Genomic DNA, 17,169 nt, shown 5'->3' with positions numbered 1-17,169 from the left:
TTTACTTAGAAGTTGGACACAAATAATCATAATTAAAAATAATAACAATAACAACAACTTCAAATACTGGATAGATAGATAGATAGATAGATAGATAGATAGATAGATAGATAGATAGATAGATAGATAGATAGATAGATAGATAGATAGATAGATAGATAGATAGATAGATAGATAGATAGATAGATAGATAGATAGATAGATAGATAGACAGATAGACAGATAGACAGACACAGAAAGGCAGACAGACAGACAGACAGACAGAGAGACAGACAGACAGACAGACAGATAGGTAGGTAGATAGGTAGATAGGTAGATAGACAGACATACATACAGACAGACAGACAGACAGACAGACAGACAGACAGACAGACAGACACAGAAAGGCAGACAGACAGACAGATAGACAGACAGATATATATATATATATATATATATATATATATATATATATATATATATATATATATAGATAGATAGATAGATAGATAGATAGATAGATAGATAGATAGATAGATAGATAGATAGATAGATAGATAGATAGATAGATAGATGAACGCACATCCATCATGTTTCATTAATCATGTTTAACATTTTCACATTTTAATGCAGACGGTTGCCATATTGCCTTGGCAACTGTAAACAGTCCCTTAACAACAAGTTCTTCATCTTAACCAGTTTGCCTCACAAATCAACCGCATTACAACTGCATTACAGCAATCATCACCAGCTGAACATTTCTACAAGCATCTCCTCATCCCCAGCGATCCCTCAGGTCACAGCAGTGAACGCTCACATAAACTGACCTCAGATTCCCCATCAGGCCAGAACACAAACACAGCCCACGAGTCCTGCTTTCACCTCCAAATCCACCAACCTGCGTCCACCAGCAGCACCACAGACGAGCTGAATGAAGGCCCTCCATCAGACCGGAGAAACACACACTCCCGAATCCAGCGCCGCTAGCAGAAAACACAGCGCACACTCGCTCACACCAGCCACACAAAGACTCATTAGCTGCAGCCGCGGAGGCACAGCGACGCCTGCCTGACAGATCACATGCTGGAGAGAGAGAGAGAGAGACCAAGAGAAAAAGAGAGAGAGAGAGAGAGAGAGAGAGAGAGAGCAGTGCTCCTGCTGTCTGCAGATATTTTTACCATCATCAGAGGGAGGCAGAGAGGAAAACAGACAGTCCATCACCGGCGCAGAAACATCGTCTGTAGAGGTGAACCAGGGCACACGGCAATGAGCCAAAAACACTCAAACACACACAGAAAGTGCACTCGGTACAGTTTATATGTAATCTTTCTTTAAAAATCAAGTGCTTGAAATCGGAGTAAACTACTCTATATCTCGTAATCGGACTAGTTACTTTTTCATGGATCACATTATTGAATATTTTTCAAAAACATATGGAGAACCACACAAACACACACACACACAAACAGCTAGGTATGGGTATCGTTAGGGTTGTAACGATATTACTACTTTTATCGATACCGCTTATCGGTTCGGTACTTTATGGTTCTCTTATTGGCAGGGCCGGATTGACCATCTGGCAATTCTGGCAAATGCCAGAAGGGCCGGTCAGTTTTTAAGAATAAAATTACTTTTGTTTTAACATGCAGGCAGCTTTTATCTCTTGCATAATGTGTATATTATGAGGATAATTATGATCATAATAATAGTAATAATAATTACAATTATAATTATAATAATTAAATGTTAGGCATTTGGTCTGATCGTGACGGTCGGCTGGTTTTGAGGGGGGCCGACCCAATAAGAGGTTACGCGAACGTAATCAAAATCTTACAAGAATGTCAAACAAACAGAGATGGGCCGTAAAAAAAAGGTAAGGCATTGCTGTAAATCTCCAAGACAGCAAAAAAAAAGGGATCTAAAATCAGAGCCTGAAATATTCTCGAAAGGTTTAAATTCTGCTGCTGCATCAAAGGGTAGAGGAGGTAAGAAGAAAACAGAAAATATACTTAGGCCCACTCCCAATTCTAGTTTTGTACCCCTACCCCTTACCTTTCCCCTTGGCCCTTACAACCGAGGGTTAAGGGGAAGGGCTTCAAAATGTACCCCTAAGAATTGGGACAGCACTACAGCACCTGCACACGTCATCACATGTCCTCGCGATCTCCTGCTTCATGTGAGATCAGACGATCGCGACTGGTGTAGTGATTCCAGTTGTGTTATTTTTTGGTATTTATCTTCAGGAAACCACTGAAGGCATATAGTATGTTATCATAACGATAATACGTGGCAATAAGATCGTAATAGTACTGTGCATTTACACAGTGGCCATATTCATTAATGTAAACACACCAAAAACAACATTAACATTATAGCAGACACTGTAAAAAGCTCATTCCCAGCAACCGTAGGGTGGTTATGGTCGTAGATAGACTGTTGCAAAGCCGCTCATTTTTTCTATACCCGCCTGCGTCTTTTTAAAGCCGCCCAATCTGGCAAGTGTAAAAATGAGCTTTTTATTTATTTATTTTTTTTTACAATTTCTTAATAAGCATAGTTTATTATTAGATTACGCTATTAACAGGCTATGTTTGTAAATACAGCTGATGTAAAAGCATTTTTAATGTTTAAGATTTATTAAAGCTTACGCAAAACAATACTGTTTTCATTGTAACCGAATGCGTTTATTTAACTATTAATGTTATACTAATTTAGGCGATTGACTGCTGACATAGCGATGTGGATGATGTTACCGTTAGCAGCTAGGCAATCAAAACTTTGCATTGCAGTTAATGCACATTTGAAAGATACTCTCACTCAGTCAGATTGCTTGTATTTCCACTTATATAAGAAAACAACTTGTTGCGTTCGTTAGTCTTTGTTGCGAGCTATGTGTGTGCGCTTAGCTCGAGCCTCTACTGAGTGCGCACAGAACTGTAAAGGCTTTTATACTTGACGCGCTCGCCAGAAACACGAGCATTTCCAAACACAGTACGGGAGCTGAAATGTCTGATTCATGTCTCTGAATCATTTCAGTAAATCATTCTAATATTAAATTAAATTATTCATATTAAAAAACACAGTAGCATCATGATATAATATATATGTATATATATAATCCCTTACTCCCTTTATTAATCTGGGGTAGCCACAGCGGAATGAACCGCCAACTTATCAAGCATATGTTTTATGCAGCAGATTCCCCTCATGCTGCAACCCATCACTGGGAAACATCCATAAACACTCATTCACACACATACACTTCAGAAAATTTAGCTTAACCAATTCACCTGTAGCGCATGTCTGCGGACTTGTGGGGGGAAACCGGAGCACTTGAAGGAAACCCACGCGAACACGAGGAGAATGTGCAAACTCCACACAGAAACACCAACTGACCCAGCTGAGGCTCGAACCAGCAACCTTCTTGGTGTGAGGCTAACGTGCTACCCACTCTGCCACCAATCAGCCAAATAGAGTCTTTTAATAATTATTATTAATTATGGCTCCTGTTCTAAACAAGCCTGATAATGCTAGTTATATTTATATTTATATTATACACAAATAGTTGCACTGAATGACATTTTAGTAGCCTGTAAATCAGCGCAAATATGTCTGATATTTAATTTATTTATTTAAAGCTGAAATCCCATCTTTTTTGATGCTTTAAAACCTCCCTTTTCATCTTTGACCCACATGTATCTCGAATATCCAAGCAATACAATGATTATAGCTCCCTATATGGCCCAGTCCTCCTCGTGATCAGTAAATAAAGCCTGAATTTGGGTTAAGAGTGTGTCTAAATTAGTTCGGAAAGCTCCTGGGAGTGAAGCTGTGAAGCGATCATTAATGTTAGCATTACAGTGCTTTCTTCAGGAAATCCTTCCAGTTGATGGCACATAAACGCACAGAAAACACAAACAGGGCGTGTGGTCATCCAGCTATTAGAGGCCGAATAAACGCTGTGTCAAAACACTTTGATTTTAGCTTGCAGCGTTGTGTGACACTGGTCACTGCGGTAAAGAGCGAGCATTCGGATGTGCTGTAATTAAGTCAGGATTTCAGCAGCCAGCAATTGAAGTTATGGCAAATCCTATTTCAATCTCTATATTGCGCATCATTTTTTGTTGAAAAATAAAATTTGATGTTTTATGAATGATAAAAATGTAACAATTTAATTGTACATTTAACAATGTAACTGTTGCTTTAGTTGATGTGACAAGAATATCTTTATTAGTAAAATACAATAATCAACATTGCATAAATAAACAAAATTATGTCAGCTGAACAAAAAATTGTTACAGAGAAAAACTAAAAAACAGTTGTTGAGACTATTCAAAGTTCGTACTGCATTAAGTTGTCGTATTTTTATATGTTTTCTCAACAGTTTATTTTTTACTGTGTGTCTTAACATTATTTATCAGTATGTGTAACTAATATCGGAAGCTATGGTAAAAATGTAAAACAGGAAATACATTAGGACCACTGTTACTCAGGGTCCCCGTGGGGTCTTAAAAAGTCTTAAATTAAAAAATCAAAATTTATGGCTTTAAAAATTCTTAAATTTGCTGTTCTAGGTCTTAAATATTTTTGCACAGGTCTTATTTTTGTCCATGTAACGCTACATCTAATGCCCATTTAAATTATTTTTGTTGTTGTTGCTAGGTTTTTGGGGTGTTGTAGTTCTTTAATTCACTAGTCCAATTGTAATTTGCGGTATTAAAACTACAAAAAGGTCAACTTGCAATAGCCAATCAGCTTTCTGATATTAAACTCCTCATGTGACATCGCTGTGTTTGCGGAAGTTCGCTTTGAGTGCGCGTGACATGATTTTGGCTGGCAGAGTATGCCGTTATTTCACTGACAAATGTCGCAAGCGCAGTTTTATAAGTCGGGAGCGCTGTAATACGAGAGAGCGAATCTCTGCTCACGCGCCGGTTTCCTTTGTTCATGGGCAAAACTGCTTGCGAGCTCTCAAAACACTAATCGCGAATGATCTGCTCTCGCTCCGCCGGACTCCTTGTGTGCTTTTGCTCTCCAGAGATGCTTCAGCATACTGTAGTATTAAGAATAGTGAACTGATAAAATGAAATACAGTGTAGTTTTACTACAGTAAAGTGTGTTGAACTGTAGAAAAATATACCCTATATTGTAAAAAAAAAAAAAAACTAAAGCACTGGGTAGTTTGTTTTTAATACACTTGTTGTGTTACCATAGCAACTATAGTATTACCACAACAGAGTAATTGAAGTACTTGACTGTACTTTACAAAACACTGTACAGCAGACACTAGTTCACTTTATTTTACTGATAAAATGGGATTGATAGTGGGATTTATTTGAAAAGTGAATAGTACAGTAGGCTATAATAACTAATCACCTAATTTTACCTATTTTCTATCACAGTTACATATCTGCTTGCCAGAATGACCAATAATTATTGGCTAGAAATTGTAAAAGCCATGGGAAAGAAGGAAAGTTTTTGTAAAACTTTGGAAAAACCTGAGGGATAAGTTTGTTAAAACAAAAAAGAGGCCCCCAAAAACATCTTCAATGATAATGATTATCTTTTTATTCGTCTGATTTTACTTTCTGTTTTTTTGGACCGCCCCCTGTCATTTAAAAAAAAATATCTCAATGGTGAATGTGTCAAGTATAAAAGCCATTTAAAATCCGTTTAAAAGTATAAATAATCCGTTTCGTGAGTTGTGCGGTGCCAGGTGAGAGTATAAATCTGCATTAAGATGTTTTCTGTAGTTCAATGGTGCATTTAACCTGACTTTAGTACTGTTCAATTTAAATAACGTTATTTTACCTCTAATTTTGTGCTTTTACATTTTCTCTCGCGTGTTTTTGATATTGCGATATAGGTCTTAAATTTAATACTTAATGGTCTTAAAAAGGTCTTAAAAGGTCTTAAATTTGACATTATCATATCTGCAGAGACCCTGTTACTGTTTACATCCCTCAAAATGGTCTATTTACACACCAAACCCTCTGGCTATTGTACATCAGTGCTCTGTAAAACATCCAAGGCTCCTTACAATTCAATCATGTTGTTCCAACACAAATCGATCAAGTTAACTTAACAAGTTTATGTGGATTTAACACATAAAACAATTAAGCTGCCTTTAAAAAATCTCAATTATTGTCTTCAGTTCATTTTAAATAAGTAGTTTAAACAAGCAACTAGATTGTAATAAACCGAATTAATCATTTATTATCAGTTTGTTTAAATCCTGCTAAGTATACTGTATTTCAACTTACTTAAAACACCAGCGAGAAGCCTCTAAATCAGCAAATCCTTCAAATAAAGAACATTTAAGCGCCGATCGTTCATTTTAAAGTGCTTAATCCCACCTATAACAGATTTCATAGCGCGTTTTAAAGCATTTATGAGCATTTTAGTGGCAAGGCAGCTGGCTTGAGGAGGGAAGCGCTTGTGTGTGTGTTTTGGATTTAATAAAGGTTTAAATCAGAGCTCTGACGGTGTTTCTGGCCACAGATGGATTTATCCTGGACCAGGATTTCTTGCGGGAAACGTCTTGAGAGACAGTAGAGCTTGTGTGCTATGATCTGATTTGTGGGAAAGCTGAAACATTCGAAGGCTTTGTGACGTTCTGCAGAATTACAGTAGCGAGTTACGGCTTCCAGCATATCGGTTCAAAATAATCAAACACTACTTCATTTTTCTTCCATGTAAAATGTTTATCCTGTCTGAAATCCATGGCCTTGCGGGTCCGTGACCTATTAGTGAGCAGAATAAACTGTCTTGAATGGCTCAGAGCTTGATTTCGGCAAAAAAAAAATCTAATTATTCCCTCTCGTTTTCCGCTTTATCTTGGAATGCTGCCTATTGTATAACAGTCATGTCTAATTTGCATTCCCTCTCTTTCTTTCTTATGGGATCTCATACCAGGAGATCCATTACGTAAAGATGCAAAACATATGACTGGCAGTAGACACACACACACACACAGACTCCGAGGCTCTGTTCCAAAACATAGTGAGCTGCCTACGTCGGTTGCATTTTAAGTGTGCTCGGTGTGAGGAGGTTTGTTGTATGTTTTTTCAATCTTATATTTGCTTTATTAAGCATGTAACCTTGGTGCCGAACTCAGTCCCATATTACATTTCGCAAGCATAATGGAAAAATACCAGATGAGGATGATACACACAAGATGAAAGAAATGGCAGCCTGATCTCACGAGAAAACGTAAGTATTTTACGTTTTGCCAGTTTAGTGGCTAATTCGTACTAGTTCAGTCGTACGAAATGGTACGATTTTAAAAAGGAGGCGAGGCACCTGACCCCACCCCTAACCCCAACCATCATTGGGGGATAAGCAAATCGTACTAAATTGTACGAATTAGATCGTACGAATTCATACGAATTAGCCACTAAATGAAAAAGTTACGAATTGCCGTGGGATTGTGTTGGAAATGGAGATTTTTCTTATCTGAAATGTTACAAATTTATTTAAAAACTTAAAGCATTTATAGATTTGAAGTTGTGTTTTAATCTAATAAAGAGGTTTATTAAATATTACATTTAAACATTACATTTTTAAATAAATATAAAATAATTATAATTAATTTTAAATAAAATCTGAGGTTGATTTAGATGAATATAAATTAATAGTAAATTATAGTTTACTTGGCGTCACAGTGTAGCACGATTGCAGCAAAAAGGTCACTGGTTCGAGCCCCGGCTGGGTAAGTTGGCATTTCTGTGTGGAGTTTGCATGTTCACCCCGTGTTGGCGTGGGTTTCCTCCGGGTGCTCCGGTTTCCCCCTACAGTCCAAACACATGCACTATAGGTGAATTGGGTAAGCTAAATTGTCCGTAGAGTGTGTGTGTGAATGAGAGTTTATGGATGTTTCCCAGTGATGGGTTGCAGCTGAAAGGGCATCTGCTGCATAAAACTTATATGCTGGGTAAGTCGACAGTTCATTCCGTTTTGATGACCCCAGATTAATAAAGGGACTAGGCTGAAAAGAAATAGAATGAATGCTTTATTTTTACTTTTTATTATATATATATATATATATATATATATATATATATATATATATATATATATATATATATATATATATATATATATATATATATATACATATATATATATATATATATATATATATATATATATATATATATATATATATATATTAACCAACTTTTGTGTTTTTTTTTTTCTTCATTTTATTTAATTTTAGTCATAATTTTCTGTTTGTAGATAGATTCATACCTCCTTTGTATAGCAAGTAACAAACCATTTTAGTCAAAACAGTTTTGTATTTCACAAATGAAAATGTGTTTTAATGAAAAAATTTTCAAATTAAAGTTGATCATAAAGTATTGTATTATATACATAAAATTTACTGTAAAACATTAACATAAAAATATATCTTTTATATAATATATTTTATATATTTTATATATCTTTCAAATTGGCTCCATTACATTAATCTAAAATATTTATTTCTCTTTTAGTTTCTGGGCAAGATATAAAACAGTATATATATATATATATATATATATATATATATATATATATATATATATATATATATATATATATATATATATATATATATATATATATATATATATATATATATATATATATATATATATATTAGATTCCCTAGTTCAAATAGTACATATTTAAGTCCTTCAAAAATAAATTATGAATTATGTGTCTTATATGGTGTACTTAACATCAAATATCTCCTCAGAATTAATTTTAATAAGAACAAATATATTTTCTGTTTCTGCTTTCCAAAATTAGCCACTTTTGAGGTCCAATGATGGTTTGGATGCTCCCTGATAGGTAGCTCTGTAGTGCTCAAAATCTTATTTTACATTATATATACAAAATCCTGAGTTGTTGTAAACTAACAGGTTAATTATAGACCCCAACCCAACACTGGGTTAAAACAACCCAGCATTTTTTAATTTATATATACAAGTGAAGTCAGAATTTTTAGCCTCCATTTGATTTTTCTTCTTTTAAAAATATTTCCTAAATGATGTTGAACAGAGCAAGTAAATTTTCACAGTATGTCTGATAATATTTTTTCTTCTGGAGAAGGTTTTGTTTGTTTTATTTCGGCTAGAATAAAAGCAGTTTGTAATTAAGACCATTTTAAGGTCAAAATTATTAGCCTCTTTAAGCTATTTATTTTTTTGATAGTCTACAGAACAAACCATCATTATACAATAACTTGCCTAATTACCCTAACATGCGTAGTTAACCTAATTAACCTAGTTAAGCCTTTAAATGTCACTTTAAGCTGTATAGAAATGTCTTGAAAATATCCAGTTAAATATTATTTACTGTCATCATGGCAAAGATAAAATAAATCAGTTGTTAGAAATGAGTTAATAAAACTCATGTTTAGAATTTGTTAAAAAATATTCCCTCCGTTAAACAGAAATTGGGAAAAAAAATAAACAGGGGCTAGTATTTCAGGGGGGCTAACAATTCTGACTTCAACTGTGTGTGTGTGTGTGTATGTACAGTATATATATATATATATATATATATATATATATATATATATATATATATATATATATATATATATATATATATATATATATACATATATATATATATATATATATATATATATGTCTCATTTTGTGATTTTGGGCATGTTAGAATATCAGAAATGTAAATAAATTATGCTTTGTTTGCATAGACATCCTCCGACTATATTTAGGCCATATGCAAATGAGGAGTCTGCTTCCAAATCAAATCATTGGCTGTGACGGCAGCATGAAAAATGGAAGCCCGGTGCCAAAAAAGAAAAAAAAAGTCATTATTTCTGCTGCCTGAGGATTTTAAAAGCGCTTTGTAATAACGGGATGCTTTTTAATGTGCCGGTAGTGTTGCTGATAAACTAGCATGGAAGAATAATAACCCAAGTCCTGACTGACAATATAGACAGAGAGAAAAAAATGAAAATCATGCGTCATTCTGGCGGCACGATGGCTCAGTGGTTAGCACTGTCACTTCACAGCAAGAAGGTTGCTGGTTTGAGTCTTAGCTGAGTCAGTTGGCATTTTTGTGTGGTCTCCCCGTGTTGGTGTGGGTTTCCTATGGGTGCTCTGGTTTCCCTCACAGTCCAAACACATGCGCTTTAGGTGGATTAAATAAACTAAATTGGCTATAGTGCATGTGTATTAATGAGTGTGTATGGGTGTTTCTCAGTACTGGCTTGCAGCGGGAAGGTCATCCGCTGTGTAAAACATGTTGGAATAGTTGGCGGTTCATTCCGCTGAGGTGTCCTCTGGAATAGAGACTAAATCAAAGGAAAATGAATGTAATTTTTAAACAATGACTCCATTTAAAGCCTGAAGCGATGACTCAGCTGCAGTGATTAAAGTTTATGAGAGCTTTACTTGCTCAAGTTTCTGATCTCCAACAGTCTGTCACTAGCAAAAGATGCTTTAAAGGGGACCTATTATGCAAAAATCACTTTTATGAAGGGTTTAAACAGTTGTGTGGCAACAGTGTATGAATGCAACAGCTTCTACTGGTAAAAATTTATTTATTCTATTTGTTATAATCAACAGAGATGCATAAAGTACCAGAGACCCTGACTTAGAAAAAGTACAAGTGCTCTATTAAAAAAAGGGACTTGAGTAGAAGTAGAAGTGCTCTTTAAACTCCATACTTAAGTGGAAGTACTAAAGTATTCAACATTTTTTGTACTTAAGTATTGCAAGTAGTTTATTCTAAAATGTACTACTCAAATACTAAAAGTAAAAGTACAAGTATCGTGTTAAAAAAAAACAGTAAACGTGAATAAGCAGAACAAAAAGAAACATGGTTTATGATTATTATTATTAATAATTATATATATATATATATATATATATATATATATATATATATATATATATATATATATATATATATATATATATATATATATATATATGCGTCAAAAACATCATTTAGCATGACACAGCCTTTATGATAGCTAGCTAGTTAAGGTTAAGTAAACATCGCAGCATGTTATGAACTGCGAGTAGCTAACGTTGGTTAACTTATCTAGCCATTATGGATAGCTCAAACTGCTGTGTTTAAATTTTTTATCTTAACTTGATATGTTTCTTTAAATTCGACAGTGAATTTTTGAAGGCCATTATTTCATAATCTTTCGAGAGGCAGAGTATGCATTTCATTCTAGATGAATTGTTTTTCACTCTGACTAATGCAAACATGGACTTTAAATAGGGCCACGGGTGGTCTTCTTCCTCATCGCCAGGAACAGTTGAAAGTGAAGGTGGAATTTCTGGGTTTTCTATGTCGAAAACAAACTAAAGTGCTCTCAATGTAGGCAGGCAGCGCTGTGTTCTTTGATCGTCTGAATGATGACGAGCCAGGTTATTCAAACCCGTGACAGAGCCATCTGCTGCTCCAACACAATCTCACGGCAATTCGTAACTTTTTGATTTAGTGGAGAATTCGTATGAATTTGTACGATCTAATTGGTCTTATTTAGTATGATTTGCTCATCACCCAATGACTGTTGGGGTTAAGGGTGGGGTTGGGTGCCACGCCTCCTTTTTAAAATTTTACATTTTCTTACGACTGAACTCATACGAACTCCTACGAATTAGCCACTAAACTGACAAAGCGTAAAATACTTACGTTTCCTCGTGAGATCAGGCTGGCTGCTCTAGCAGTGGGTTTGGAATGATTCATAACATTTTTGTTATTGTAACGAGTAACGATGCAGCACATAAAAAAATCTATCAGAGTAAAAGTATTAAACTCATCGAAAATATGTACTGAAGTAAAAGTGTAAGTAGGAAAAAAAAAAACAATCCTCCAGTAGAGTACAAATACAGCCTTTTAGTACTTAAGTACAGTAGTTACTATACATCTCTGATAATCATACATGATAAAATGTTAGCAGAAACACTTTGAGTGACATTATCCGTTTGTACTTGTCATCAAATATTAAAAGCCCCCCCCATTAGTTAAAATATCTCCCTCATTAGCATAAAGAGCCTTGAGTGAGAAGCAGCCATCCGCCCATAGAATTTTGAATCTGCCTCTATGCAGACACAAAGGTATTTATAGCTCCACCCTCTTTCAAAAGGGGCACAATCTCATTTGAATTTAAAGTGACAGTCACCAAAAAGGACACAATTTGAATCAAAACCTAAAAGGGGTAGTTTCAGAGAGATATTTGTGGGTTATTTTGAGCTAAAACATCACACACACACATACACACACACACTCCAGGATCATCAGAGAGTTATTTTACATCTTTTAAAAAGAGGCATAATTGAACTACTTGTATCTTTACTATAGAAAGACAATTGGAAAGGTAACAAGTCTCAGCTTTGAGGATTTGACCTTTGAATTTTCTCTCAGAAGCCTCTTGCTATAGTCTTTGCTCCACTTCTGGATGTTTTATAGGCTGTTTGGTATTTCTGTGGTGTGTAATTAACTCCATGCTAACCTCTGTTTGGCCTCCAGCCTGGGAAACCAGCACTCCGAGTCATACGGGTCAGTTAAAGCATGCTCCGTTCCTTTAACTAACACTAACCAGTTGCTGGAAGACGCTCTGTGTGATATGAGTCATGCTCATAATCAGACCCAAAGGGCGGCTGAACTCCACAGAAGGGTTTGTGTTTATACTGATTTATGTACATATGAAATCGGATCCGTGTTAAAAGTCGACATGACATCAGGTTTTCTTTCTTAACTCATGTTGTTGATTTCATTGTGAGCGATTCGTGGTTTCAACGAAAAAAAACATTTAGATTCGTGCTCATCTTTATTGGTTTTGGGGGAAGCTTTGCATTAAAAAAATAAAAGTTTTTAAAGTGAAAAATAAAATCTGCAACCTAGAATTATTTTCTTATGACATCACTACAGTAAAATCATCTTTATTTTGTGAGAAAGTAGTCATTTATCAAAATATATAAACTTTATCCACGTTGAATGTCATCATAGGTTGTTACATGTTCTTCTGGATAAAATGAAGTACTTCAAAACAGTGTTTCTCAACCAGGGGTACATTTAAAATAAGATTCAAATTTTTGGTCAAATCTTGTTGAGCCTCGGGCTAGAGATCTGCGCGGGGCTAAATTTTGTTTTATATCCACCCCATTTTCTACCCGGCGCGCCCGTTACCGCTAATTGGCAGGGGGGAGAACAAAACTGAAAACCACCCAGCTATACAGAGTTCAGACTTATAACAAGCTGTCTGTATAAACACACACACACGCACACACACACAAACACACACACACAAACACACACACACACACACACACACATATGCACCAAGCAAGTGACACACACACATAGGCATCACGCTTTCTCTCTCATTCAAACACACACACACACACACACACACACACACACACACACACACAAAGAGAGAGCAACAAACAAGCTAAACGCAGCATCCCGCTGTCTCATTCACACAAATACATACTGTACGCATGCTCGCTCGCTCAGGAGTCTTGAGTGATATTGTACCACCTGCTCCCGTCCTAAATTAAACCAGTAATCGACCACTCCCGCGCTTTATTCAGAATGCAGACCTCTACCCCAGGCTCTTCATTGATATGTACCCCTACATACTTTTCTGGATATCATGAAAATATTTTCCCAGGAGTTACATTTTTTGCAGTTTTTGTTTTCGCAAATCCACCAGAGGCCACTGGTGTTCTTTGCAAGTGCAATTTACGCGTGCTCTGCTCACAAAAATCCACCAGAGGTCGTGTCAACTGACTGACCGACTGACTGATACCCCCGCCCCCTCCCTTCCCTAAACCCAACCAAAACGCAATCTAGAAAAAGTAAAGCCCTTGCGGCTGCCTGATTTTTACCACATTTTCATATCTTACCACGTCCTTACCCTGTTATTTACTTATTTATTTTATTTTTTGTCTTTGGTTTTTGTTTTACCTGCTTTTTAGAACCGTTCTCAGACAGACTTGAACCCTGTCATCACGGTCAATTCCTCTCGCTCAGACAGAGAACAGGAGAATGAATGAGCACAAAGGCTTTGTTCTAAAACATAGTAAGCTGTCTAGGTTTATTTTAATTTTTTATTTTTAACCTTAAAAAAACAAATAGGCACTTTCGACTTCCATTGTTAAACATTTATAACATTATATCCAAGCAGCATATAATAAACAAAACAGTACAAACTAATATTAATAATAACATGAATAAACCTTAAATACTACAAAAGAAAATACATCACATTCAGGGGGATCAGTCCATATAAGTCGACAAAAGTTTTGAAAAAGCTTTGAGGCACCTTTTGTTTTTACTTGTTTTATAGACTTATATGAAATGTTGAAATCATTTTTAAATGCTTTGAAACAAAGAGAAACTTTAACAAATCTTCATTTGTGAATAATAAATTTTACTACAATCAACATAATATTACACAGAAATTCAATTTCTTTGTTTTTCATAAAAAAGGCCAAATTTCACTATGTGATAGTCAAATGCAGGTATTATATTTTTGGTCATCAACCAAACTCATCAATCAGTCCCAAAAAGATTTAACAATAGAACAACTATATAAAAAATGTTCATGAGATTTAATATTTTTCAAGCATTACTGTCTAAATTAAATCTTATTCTAAGAAATCCATTACATGGATAAATGCCACTAATAGTTTTGACATGTAGCTCAAAATTAGCATTCTTATAAATTTTTATATTTTTTTTGGCTCTCTCATTTTCTTACTCTTTTACCTCTTAAATTACACCACTTTTCTGATTAGTGTTTATTATTTTAATTGTTACATTTTTACATTTATATATACAGTTTAAGTAATTCAGAATTATAAGCTCCCCTGTTTATTTTTTCCCCAATTTTTGTTCAATGGAGAGAAGATTTTTTTCAACACATTTCTAAACATAATAGTTTTATTAACTCATTTCTAATGAATTATTTTATCTTTGCCATGATGACAGTAAATAATATTTGACTAGATATTCTTCAAGACACTTCTATACAGCTTGAAGTGACATTAAAAGGCTTAACTAGGTTAATTAGGTTAGCTAGAGGTTAGGGTAATAAGGCAAGTTATTGTTTTGCAATGGTTTGTTCTGTAGACTATCAAAAACATATATAGCTTAAAGGGGCTAACAATATTCACCTTAAAATGGTGGTTAAAAATTTTTAAAACTGCTTTTATTCAAACCGAAATAAAACAAATAAGACTTTCTCCAGAAGAAAACAAAATATTATCAGACATACGGTGAAAATGTCTTTGCTCTGTTAAACCATTTGGGAAATATTAAAAAAAAAAAAATAAATCAAAAGAGGGCTAATAATTCTGACTTCAACTGTATGTGTGTGTATATATATATATATATATATATATATATATATATATATATATATATATATATATATATATATATATATATATATATATATATATATATTAATTTAAGGATAAGGTTAAGCAACAAGAAAAATGTTAAGTACTAAAAGAAAAGAATAAATAGAAGCTATAAAAAACACTAAATGCCCATCTAAAAACATTATAATAAATAAATAAATAAATAAAAATAGCATAATTGTTTTTAAAACAAAAGGAGTACAATGTAAAATAAACACAACATTTACTTTAATATCACACTTTAATTATAATCAAAAAAGTAAATAGAATCTTAATAAAAATAGATATTTTTTCTGGTAAATAAAATCAAAAGATATTTGATATTTTTCGTATCTTATTCTTCTTTGATTTGATGCTTTAGACACTGATGGTTCTCAAATTTTGTAAGCAAACATCAAAACATCAATAAAACTGCATTTGAGATAAAAATTATCATCATATAACATTTTCACAATTTTAATGTTTTTTTTTCCTCTTTTAGAACTGAACAGACATGCATGGTAGAAAATGCAGCTTCAAATGTTCGTAAGATTCTGCATGAAGGTTGAGTAACCAAAAACTCATTCCTAGCTCATTTTTCCTGTGCTGCAGTGTTTTTCTGCGGGATGTTAGACAGTGTTCAGTAAACAGAAGCGGGGTCAGATCAGTGCATGACAGGAGCGTCTCTCTCTAACTCAGTCTTTTAACTGCAGTCTGCAGAGAGAGAGAGAGAGAGAGAGAGAGAGAGAGAGAGAGAGAGAGAGCCAGAGAAACGGCAAACTACACTCAACACACACTCAGACCCACAAAGTCTCACTGGAGCCACACAGACAGAGATGGAGAGAGACAGAGAGCTCAGACAGATAGAGAGAAAGAAAAGGAGAGAATGAGACATGGATCTCTGACAGAGACAGAAAGCTCATAGAAAGAGAGAATGAGAGAGAGATGAAATGTACAGTTGTGTATTGTATTTTATTATTATTAATAATATTTTTCATTTTAATAATCACATCACTGTTTTGTTTCTTATTTGCGTATTTATAGCATTTCTAATTGTGTTTTCTTGTGTGCGTGTGTGTGTGTCCTATATACTCTAGCTGACAAAAGTCTTGTCATCTACAGTATCCAAGTTTTAGGAACAGCAATTAATAGCTTGACTTCTAGTTGATCATTTGGTATCATAACTGACTTATATGAAAGGTAAAGGCCTCTAGATTACTCTAGATTCGATTTTACCAAAATAAAATATGATCATGCCTTGATTTTTAATTATTTCATTAGGACAGTAAGGTCTGACTTTGCTAAGACAAAAGTCTTGTCACTGAACAGAAGTAATGTCCAGTATAGAATATAAAGTCATGCTGCAGTGGAAACAGAATGAATATTGTGTCTGACTCCATCATGAGCTTGGAGGACTGCATCCATACATCTCTGCACTGACTCAAATCACTTATTAATAAAGTCATCTGGAATGGCAAAGAAAGCGTTCTTGCAGCACTCCCAGAGTTCATCAAGATTCTTTGGATTCATCTTCAATGCCTCCTCCTTCATTTTGCCACAGACATGCTCAATAATGTTAATATCTGGTGACTGGGCTGACCAATCCTGGAGCCTTCTTTGCTTTCAGGAGGTTTGTTGTGGAGGCTGAAGTATGAGAAGGAGTGCTATCCTGCTGAAGAATTTGCCCTCTGCTGTGGTTTGTAATGTAATGGGCAGCACATGTCTTGATACCTCAGGCTGTTGATGTTGCCATCTACTCTGCAGATCTCTCGCACACCCCATACTGAATGTAACCCCAAAC

At 34.7% G+C, this 17,169-nt stretch overlaps 1 protein-coding gene across 4 annotated transcripts in view; it reads right to left on the bottom strand.

Annotated features, from left to right (window-relative positions):
• csrnp3 (cysteine-serine-rich nuclear protein 3) overlaps positions 1-17,169 on the bottom strand; it is a 115,350-nt gene that overhangs the window by 39,798 nt on the left and 58,383 nt on the right. The window contains exon 1 of one of the 4 annotated variants that reach the window (XM_087268524.1): positions 807-1,004. The exons of 2 other annotated variants lie outside the window; for them this stretch is intronic. The gene's annotated coding sequence lies outside the window, so the exon portion shown is untranslated. Of the gene's footprint in view, positions 1-806; positions 1,005-17,169 lie in introns of those variants that run through there. One more of the 4 variants, XM_087268522.1, reaches the window with a different exon arrangement.

The sequence above is a fragment of the Danio rerio genome, chromosome 9 (genome assembly GCF_052040795.2).
Source record: "Danio rerio strain M-AB ecotype USA chromosome 9, GRCz13ab, whole genome shotgun sequence".
Taxonomy (NCBI): domain Eukaryota; kingdom Metazoa; phylum Chordata; class Actinopteri; order Cypriniformes; family Danionidae; genus Danio; species Danio rerio.
Note: the sequence above shows the minus strand (reverse complement) of the source record. Positions and strands in the feature narration are given on the sequence as shown.